This window comes from Amblyomma maculatum, chromosome 6, assembly GCF_055883805.1.
Source record: "Amblyomma maculatum isolate TAMU_Amacu chromosome 6, ASM5588380v1, whole genome shotgun sequence".
Classification (NCBI taxonomy): Eukaryota; Metazoa; Arthropoda; class Arachnida; order Ixodida; family Ixodidae; genus Amblyomma; species Amblyomma maculatum.
This window is the reverse complement of record NC_139349.1, coordinates 114,951,711-114,962,543: the sequence shown is the minus strand read 5'-3', so window position 1 is coordinate 114,962,543 and position 10,833 is coordinate 114,951,711.

The window sequence follows — 10,833 nt, the reverse complement described above, 5'->3', positions numbered from 1 at the left end:
CTATCGTCTCGCGCTATGATGGGGATACACGATAAGGCTTCTGACGGATTGGTACAGCAGTCCTAGTATTGATTCTGTGCTGAGTAGGGGAAATGGGGATGCGTGGTAGTGAATCCCGAGAGAAATCGAAAGCCACAGCATGTTTAGAAAGAACTTCCACAAAACTGTGACGGTCACTTGCTGCCAGGAATTTGTTAACCATTGCAAGATATTTTGTCTTATCTACTTCTGAGCCTGCAGTAGAAAGGGAATTGTTCATTCTGAGCACTGCCACTGATTCAGCGGCGTCTTTGTCAAAGTTGGAAAGTTTTAGGCCAGGTGGTAATACAGCAAGTTCATTAGAGCAGTTAGTCGTCTACAAAGAAGAATGGCAATTCCAGACTGAATGATGCAACGGGGAATCAGAACAGTTTTCTCTGCACAGTTGAGACTGAGTGGTTAACATACAGCGTCCAACGCATCACTGGCACAGCTTGAACAAACAACTTGTATAAACTCTACTGATATTGCAGTAATGAGTATGTCGTCCGCAACCAAAAGCTTGCTAGGATTGGTTAGCGAATTTTCACACAAAGCAAATTCATAGCGAGTACTCACAGAAATGTCTCCATTGCGAAAGTAGAGAGTGGCCCCACGCTGTTCCAGGAAATAGAGAACGAGAATTACGTTATGCGTTGATCGAGCAAGTACTGCGAGTTTTATTCGGAATGTGTGGCCGGCGATTACGAGGTTCACGGAACAGACTCCAAGTGGGTTAAGCGGTTCGCCACCAACACCACACAGTGTCGTTGCTCTATCCCAGCCAAATATAACTTTACGACCAAGGGTGTTTTTAAAAGCGAGGCTTATAATAGAAATGGTTGCACCTGTGTCCACCGACGCCATAGCACGTACACTATCTACCAAACACCAATTCTGTTTTTTAACATCGAAACGGGCAGAGGCATAGGGAAGCTAGAATCATTTGCGACCCCACCTCCATCGGCCGCACTGACTAGTTTCCCGGAGGTGGCGACCATCATCGGGGAGAAGGTGAGCGTTGTAGGCGCAGAGATGGTGGTGTCAGGCTGCGGTCAGAGGCCGGTGATTCATTTCGGTTCAGCGCTGTTCTGTGCTTTCGTCGGCTAGGTATTGCTCTGTACTCATTACAGCCAGGTGTTCTTCTATATGAGTCAGCATTGTCAACGGGAAATCGTGTACGGGAGCTCACCCACTGTCGGAGATACTGCTGCTATGGACGGCGATTGCGGCAAAAACGCAAAATGTGGCCCATCCTTCCACAAGCATAACACACCGGCGGCTCACATTCACGCGATGAATAATGCTCATCGTCGCTTGGGTTAAACGCTTCATGGTCTGGATGGCGACGAGGAGGACGAGCGTGCTCGCTATTGTAGGCGTTGATAGTGGGAGGTTGGATGTTCGGGGCATGAGCCGCAGAGCATCGGATGTCCTAAGGAGATGTACCAGAGGGAGCATAACAGGCATAAGATGGGCGATCGTCTGCCGAAGAGATGCCACTGTGGACGAGTCTGACGTGGCCCTCAATATCGTGATGCCTCCGAAGCTCTTCGCGGACAATCTGTCGAATTTTATCTGCCATGCTCGTCGCTTCAGGCACATCCACACTGGCGACAGATGTGACATTCGGCAACCGACCAAACTTCGGGATGATACGGCGTCGCTTCAAACCTTCAAACGTGCGGCAGTGTCGTGTTGCATCAGCGGTATTCAAATCGCCCTTGCAGATGAGAAAGCTGTACACGTCTTCCGCTATTACTTTGAGGAGACGGCCCACTTTGTCTTCCTCAGTCATCCAAGCGTCAACTATTCTGCACAGCTTGAGGACTCCTTCTATGTAAGTTGTGCAGGTCTCCCCCGGTGCTTGCGCTGGCTGAGCGAGAGTCTGTTCTGCGCTCTTTTTTCAAGCATCGGCGTTGCCAAAACCCGCTCTCATTTCTTCCATGAAACGATCGCAGGTGCTAAGGGATGCTTCATGATTGTCAAACCACGTTAGCACCGTTTCTTCAAGAAAGAATACCAACATTCGCTAACTTGGTCTTCGCATCCCAGCGGTTGTATTTGCTCACCCGATTGTAGTGGGTGAGCTTGCCATAAAAGTACCGGGGTTCCCGATAAGGCTGTGTGGCAGTCGGTTGAGCTGCTGTCATTGGCTGCGTTGGAACATCTGCTTGCACCATCTCCGTCCGTCAGCGGCTTCGGCGGTGTAGGAGAGATTCCGTAGTGATCGATACCCCGCACCTCCAACACAGTTGTTAAGTAGTTTATTCACACGGCGGGTGTTAGTTGCGCTGGACGTTAGCACACCCAGAGTGCACCGACCCAGCTTCCTCTTCCTCTTCAGCTTCTCCCGCCACACCTCGTCTTCCTCCAATACAGGACAGCTGGACGTGCGTAACAATATTGTTAATAAACACACTTCAACCAAGCAGAATATAAACCAGAAACAGAATACAGCCCGAAGATCACAAGAAAAAGTTTTCGGGAATTAGCAAAACACATAAAGGGTGCATGGTCAAATGAGGACATGAAAGGCTTGTCGTGATAATTCCAGAAAAGCACAGAAAATGCGGTAATGATATTGACGACTTTGTTGAGGTGTGAGTAGTACAAAATTCGTATTCCCTTTCTTATGTCTGTTTTACACCGATTTGTGAATAAATATGTTTCTCTGGTGGCATACATTTCCCACTTAACAATCTTCAGTTTCTACAATCGATTTCATTTATTCCTTGTCGCGCCCATCAAGGCATGCAGTTTATTTTCCTTGAAGAAAAACGGCCTCAAGAGCTCCTCTATAATTCGAGAAGGTCATTGTTGAACTGATAAAAAAGCACAGAAGCCGCATCATCTTCAACCATGTGCAGAACATATTTTTTTAAATTTTGTTTACAGCACTATGGCGCCGTGATGTCTTCTTGAGGCTATTCTTTTCCTGGTGCTGGCGTCATTGGATATTTATTTTTTCTCTTCCTGAAGCGAATGCGTCTTCAATTAACGAACCCATCTTTATTCATCTTGAGGCTAGTAAAAAGATAAGCAGTTGACGAAGGACTGAGGCTGCGTCTTAATTAATGGTGGGTTTCTTGCGTACCTCTTGCCCGTTTCTCTGCATATTTGTTTTCCTACTTTATCTACAAATATTTTGCTTTGAGTTAATTGGTGCCGGATCTCGTCGATATGAAAAACGAAGATCGGAGCACTTTTTTGCCAACTTGATCCGCAGCGCTGCCTTGTAGCCTCAGCAGATTTTTTCTTCAAATAAAGCGCTCATGACAGCCTTCAAGGTTTAAACCTCTTGTGAACAAGGACTAAGCCCTGGGCATAGTCACTAAGCGTCCCAACTTTGATCAGTAAGACAAAGCACACAGTATGTAATTGAGAAGACTCGTAAGGGAATATTTTGTGTGCTAAAGTTTTTGTGCCCTTGGTACATTCTTGCCGGCCTCTCTACTTTTGTGGCTCTTGTGAGGAACACTTATGGGCGCTTGATATTAAACTGGAAAAGTAGATAATTTTGTGTGCAGGTAATGACAGCTTGCATTTTTCAGAGGAATCGTTTTCCTCACATGAGCATTGTCAATGAAATTAATTATTGAAAATTTAAACTAGTCCTTGTGGTAGTCGGGCTTTTCTCCAAACCGAAATCTAGAGCATTTGTACGTGGTTAGCGAATGCAAATGTGCTTAGTTTATCCAATAGAACAATTCTGTCTGGAGCTGTCAACTTTGGTCAATCACACTGAGCAGGGGGCGGGTGATCTCTTCAGATGACTGTGTACTCCGAAGAAAAACAACAAAGTAGGGCCAATCAGATAGGAAGATGAACATCAGTTCACCTTCCTGAAGAGAAAATACCTTGGAAGAGTGTGACCGCTACTGGAGGAATACGGCGGATTGAAGGCCACTTCGAAACCCATTTGAGCTTCAGCATCCTAAACAGCTTTTGATGCGGGAAGAACGTGATGGAGGTTCGGTTGGGAGCCGGTACAACCAAAACGGCGTCACAAACGAGGTGCAAAATTCTGATCGTCCCTTAGACGACCAGTCAGATTGCCAACAACCTTCAAGCCGCTTCAATAAATTCTGCTTCCATATTCGAGGAGATATTTCATAACTGTACCTCCGTGGTGGGAGCAATGTTCGGTATCTAAATATCTCTTCTTAACAGAATAGGTAACTATGATATTTTTTTAAAATCCAACCACCTTAGCTTCTGCACCATATCATACACTGATCCGGTGACACACACACACACACACGCACACGCACACACACACACACACACACACACACACACACACACACACACACACACACACACACACACACACACACACACACACACACACACACACACACACACACACACACACACACACACACACACACACACACACACACACACACACACACACACACACACACACACACACACACACACACACACACACACACACACACACACACACACACACACACACACACACACACACACACACACACACACACACACACACACACACACACACAAATAAAAAAGCTTTATGGTTTTCTTCCGTGGACATTGCGAAAGAAGCAAGGAATTTGATTTACATAGATTATGACACTCATAATTATCCTTTCCTAGATCTTCGGGTCTATGAAACTATAGAAAGAGGGGGGGGGGATAATGTAGCAGGCAAAAGAAGCTTCCGCCGTTGCTATCGCAATTCAGCTAGGGCTGACCAGAGTTAAACCACAATTAATTTTTACTGCGATATTGGGATCAACCTTACATTAACAACGTGAAGGCTGTCACATCAAGACCTGAGCCCAGGTTTTAAACTTTTGTTATCAGCAATGCACTGCGAAATTTTTAACGTGTAAAGAAGCATTTTTAGATAGAAAACTTGGATTCCCGCCTTTCACATTCTTAAAATTGCGTCCTTGGGGGTGCTGTTGTGGCGAAGATCGTGTGAGCTGCTCCTATAGCATGAAATAGACAAACAGCTTCAGTATTTGTTGTACTAGAAATGCGAGTGATACCCTTTTAAAAACGTCGTGATGCAAGTCAATCTCACGCGATGAAACTGCATCGTTGATGTTAAATATTTCGCAATGCAGTGCCGATGAAGAACATTTAATGACTCGACACGGATTTCGTGAGGACGGCCTTCAATTGCAAAATATTGGTCTGCAAAATTAAAAGTAAAATATACGATCAAATAATTCTTATTAGTCACTTAATCACTGAGCTCTATTGCAGGCATAATGTTCGCCTTGTCGTACAATCAACCTTCCCAGTCCAAACCGACCTCTATCTCCGAAGGTTCCAGACAGAGATCTGTAAACACCCGAAAAAGAGACGTAGTACAGTAATAAAATGTATTGTCGGCTAGCGTAAAGGCATATGCTTTTCTGTCATGTTCATGGAAGCTCATTTCTTCCAAGATCCTCTTCTCAGCAGTACACAATATTTTTCAGACCGTAAATTAAGCCCGGAGTGAACTGAAAGTTTTAACACTGCTTACCGGCCCCGGCAGTGGTAAACCTCATAATTAAACGTTCGCGGTGAATACCTGGCTCTTTTATTGGCGTTTATAGTCCACAGTTCAATCACGCTTATTTCATTTCTTTAGTTATGGTGATGGCTGCTCCTGGCTCGCCCACAACCGGCGGTTGCATCTCTTGTAGGTCGACATTGCACCCACCACAGCTTCGATGGTGGACGACGGCTGTTGCGACGGGTGTGTTTCTTTCTCTCTGTTCTTTTTCTTTTTTTGTTCTCTATTTTCACTTCTGCCCTCACGAGGCAGCGGAGGTGGCTCAGCTGCAGAGCCTGTAGCAAGCCCATGCATTTTCTTTTTCTTCTTCCTACAGTGCTGACAACAGTTTTATTCAATAAATGTTCTGGTGCCACCAGAATCCCATTTATTTGGAAACTGAAGAAATAATCTGGAACATTTTTACCATAGTTTGAATATTTTCCTGCTATGTAGGAACAAGTTAGACAACGAAACGTAAGTTCAAACTATGGACGAGAAAAATATCACGCAGCGTTGAAAAGCAGCTACCTCTCTTTGTCGCAGAAGGTGCACAATGAGATGGGAGTCTCTTCATTCAGAAGAAGGCGCCGTCTGAATAAGCATCTTAATGGATGAGCGCACTTGAGGAGTGCACCGAACCAAAATAAGAATGGTGAGTCTCCTCTATGCGAACGCACACTTCTTTCTTGATCACAGCTCTGCATACGCAAGCGGGATTCAATGCTATGATAGAAGAAGGAGGAAGCAGGCCATGCCGACAGCTCCGCGGAAAGCAACAACTATAGTGAGATCGAAGCCCGAGTGGAGGCGGCTGCCCTCTAAAGAAAAAAAAGAGCCTCAGGACTGTGAGTGAGTTTGACTGGGTTCATTATCCAAACCTCTTGAAATCTTCTTGACGTCTTCGCTCGTGGCATTTTTGGCATTTTTTGCTGATTTTCTATTCACCACTACCCATTTTACAGTCAGTCTCGACCAGTCATCGACAAACGAAAGTTGGCGGCTGGAAGTAATCGAGGCCGCCGTAATACTCTCTCATGCGGGTAATTAGGATTGAGAACCAACAAAAATGATTGGATGCGCGTTTTTTCTTGCTCTGTTTTTTTTCTTGGCACATATTTTCAATTTTTGATATAGGAAATGATTAGTAATGATCAATTAGTACCAAGGGACATGAATATTTTGCTATTACCGCAATAAATAAAATTCACCGGACGGAAAGAGCATCAAGCCTAGAAGATTAAAGAAACTTAGCTACGGTGCCATCAAAGTAATGTACGGGAGCAGTAATATAATTCACACAAACAGAATTTTCAGAACGAAACGACATAAAGCGTCTCGAAGAGAACATAACTGGCTGCTTTAAATATATATGCTCCGTCTTGCAAGCAGTTGGAAGCTACACGAAAGTCCAAAGTCGACCGGTGTCAGCCGCGATAGAAAACACTACACGAATGCGTTCGTACTATCCTGTCAACGACATGATCGGTTCAAGAGTTCGATAGGCGCGTGTGAACACACTCTTGTAGTGCGCGGCACGATTACTCTCCCAGGTCGCCCTTACCAGATATGTTTGGAAACAGCTTGTAAAATAGCGCACGGTAGTCGTTAATTATATGTTAGGTATTTTAAGATGCAGTTAAAACAGCCACGCAGACCGGGCTCAAGATAAAAAAGAAAAGCTGATTTTTTGTCCAAGAGCAGAATCAGTTTGTAGGATCGATGCAGACATTAGTCTACCTCTCCGCAACTAATACTTCGGCAACCCCGTCATTGAGGCAAAATTATTTCCCAACGACTCCGACGAAGAAATGTGCCGTTCAAAAGGGTGGCTTTTTGGGCTTGTCGGTGCGTGAACATAGCGAGACTGTAGCGCAAAGCAGACAGGACATACGAGCTCGTGTTGTTCGTTCTTCTCGTATGTCCTGTCTGCTTTGCGCTACAGTCTCGCTAAATGTGCCGTCACTGCCGAAGTCCAGAGACCACTGCCCATATAGTATGGGACTGTCAACAGTATTCGGACATTCGAGTCAGGGCTCTCGTTGAATATCCAATTGCCATCCGCCCGACCAACTACATAGACTGGGCCCTTCCGCTGTCTCTCTACAACGCGGTCGTCGTTATGCTCTGGGCAAAACTCATGGAGTTTCTTGAGTTTGGCCCCAGAGCCTAGGTTTATGCATATATCAAAGACAATGAAACAAGCACCCGCCTCTGCCACTGTGACTGTCGTGGGGACAGATGCCCGCACAAATGCCAGAAGCAAACGTGCATGACTCAAGGCTGTCTATAAATGTGTTTCAATCAATCAATTAATCTCCTTTCCGCCGTAAATACTGAAGATGCCTAGTAGTGAATCTTTGCTGCCTGAAGGAGTTAAGCGTGGTGCCTTGCACTTGTAACGATCTAGGCTTACTCGTGATGTCATCACATCATGCATCACTCTTTGACATCACGGGGCCTATTTTTTTGTAGATTTTGCTGTCATCCATGTATAGATTTTATTTCGCGGCCTCAAGCCTCGTAAACTTGAGTATTCGGAAGAGGATCTGGAATTATACCCCAGTCGCCTACGAGCTGCTGATGCTTTAGTGTGGGGGGATTCATAATCCCCTGCCCCATTATAAAGGGCCGCGCGTAGTTAACACACGTGATTACTCGCGCTCTTGGGGAGAGCCGTGAGCAGAGGGCACAGTGGCCACCCTCCCAACCTCTCAGGCTCCCGCGGCGACACCGCACGGGCTTCCTTCTCTTCTTCCGGCCTACCCGGGAAACCTCCTCTCCCCGACCCGAGGCGATGAGCGAAATGATGGCACATTTGCTATTTTGGACTTCGACATCACGTTTGTTTAACCGAACACAATCATATGTGTTAATAAATATTCGCCCCTCAGCGTGACTTGGGTCTTGCTTTGTTATTTCGGTAAAGAAGAAGAATGGAAAAATTCGACTATGGTTTCATTCATCACCGCGATGACCACCGAGCTGCTCGGCGAACCTTTGTTCTTTGTTCTGGTTGCCGAACTATCGGCATGGTGACATCTTCATATGAAATCCAGTTGCCCTCTTTCCGTTGGTAGAAATGCAGGGTTATAACGTCAGAAGGCACCTCTCAGTACTTTGAATCCGTATGCAGGCTTGAATCCGGACCTGGAACTGGGGGAAAATCATAGGCGCGTGATTTGTCTAAGCTACGTTCTCTAAGCTAACTTCTCTAAGCTAAGCTGGCACCACAAAAACCTAATAGCGGCTACAAGTGAAGAATTCAAATGGTTGCTGTTGCATTGTGAGTGACTTGCGCCCAAGAAAACGGCACGTGGTGCTGTTGTCTGAGACAAACTTTTTCATTTCTGCGATTTAATTTGACAGGATTACAGATGTAGCATTGGCTAACTTGATGCACTTTATGCTTTTCTGTTTTCTTTTGGAATTGCTGCCCCTCCTGCTAGGACCCTTCACTGGGTCTGCAGTATGATCAAATAAATAAATAAATAACTGAAACCCAAGAGGCGCAACCCGTCAATAATAAGGTAAATACCAATGTCCATATTTACCCATGCCACTAAAGCAGATAGGCAACTGCTAGAAAAATTAAAATAGCCTGATGAGTTTATTTTAATTTCTAAATTGCGATTCACCTCGCCGCTTTGATTGAAGCAACCACGTGTGGCGCTCCCCTCTAACATATATGTACTTGCCCTCGGCATCTCGAAAAATTATTATGAAGGAAGCAACGCGAAAAATGTTTTTAACTAAAAAGACCTATGCCACAGAACAATAAAAGAAATATAAGTGGGAGGAAAAAAACGGGCAATGTGGTAGCGCTTATTTCACCAGATTGACTGATACTCATTCATCCCGCTCTTAAAGTGAATTTGAAGGGAGTCTGCAACGCAGATTTATGTTTTTATCAATAACGCAGTGTCCTGAACGTATGAGCGCACTAAATCTCGCGGGCCGCGAGCTTACGACGTCGAAGCCTGCTCGATTTGCTAGCAGTGACTTATAAGTGTCTTGCTGGTACCGAAGGACATGAGTGAGATCAGCTAAACCTCTAGCACTGAGTACCGCTTTCTTCCGTGCATTAGGAGGGGATAGCCTACCACAGACAGTTCGTGAACTTCATGAGGCATGTTAATGCTAATCTTTTGCTTACAGTTTCTTCGAGAAGGAAGCAGCATAAAGAAGCAGAAGCGTGTAGTTTGTCCCTACGAGCCCCATGTCCAATACAGTGTTTCGGCAACACTTGTCACATTTTGCTGGTGCCGGAGGACTGATTTTCGTTTGTGAAATGATCGAGCGTCTGTGTAAAGCAGTATACTTTTATGTTAGTAGTTCAAAACAAGAGCTATGCGAGGATAAGATTCTAGAAAGTTTACGTTTAGCTTGCAGTTGCTTGGAATTGCATGGCTAGGGCTGTCATTCAGATTATATTATTGAAAGAAAAATATAAAGTGATTCTATAATAAAATTCTTTGTCACCGTTAAGAGACAAAACATTATTGAGGGTAAAACATCCATATCGTCCATAATTTATTGTTTGAAAAAGCACGCTGAAAATTTCGTAGGAAAAAAATGTGAACAATAAACTGATGTTTTTATTTTCTTTTTTCTTGCTAGCATAAAACGTCCGTCCGCGCCCACCCCCCTCTCTGTAAAACCAACTCCTAGAGCAGCCACTGGATGGACTGCATTTCACAAGTACTCTAAAAGAATGAATGACATTTTTTTGAGCCGTCGAGGAAAGAACCCAATCTATCCACTGTACGTAACTGTCACTCGGCAATGGGATATAAATGTGGCGGCTACCGAACCAATGTACTTAAACTGACACTAATGCAGCGAGCAGGAGAAATGAACGTGATAAAATGACCTGTATGCCAATCATGAGAGACGAATGAGTAAAGGACCAAAGTGCGTGAATAATATTATTGCTGATATGACAGAAACCGAGGCTTAGACTATACCTGTAATTCAAAGGCAAAGTAACGATCCTTCTCAACGGTAACGCGTGTCTTCCAAAACAAAACAATTGTAGAAGTGATCGCTGAAAGTCGGGTGTTTAGGTGAGATCCCGGAATCTGCGAGTATAAGGCGGCAACAGCTGGTACATGATTTGGTTAAATGCCTGAATATGACAAAGGCCTGTCCCGCATTTGACGTAGTCAGGCTGGTGATGATGATGATGTATCTTGTGTTGGCTGTTTTCTATGTCGACTGAGGGTCAGAGTGGTCACACACTTTTTACAAGCGTTACACCCCTGCGAACGGCGCACTTCGGACACATA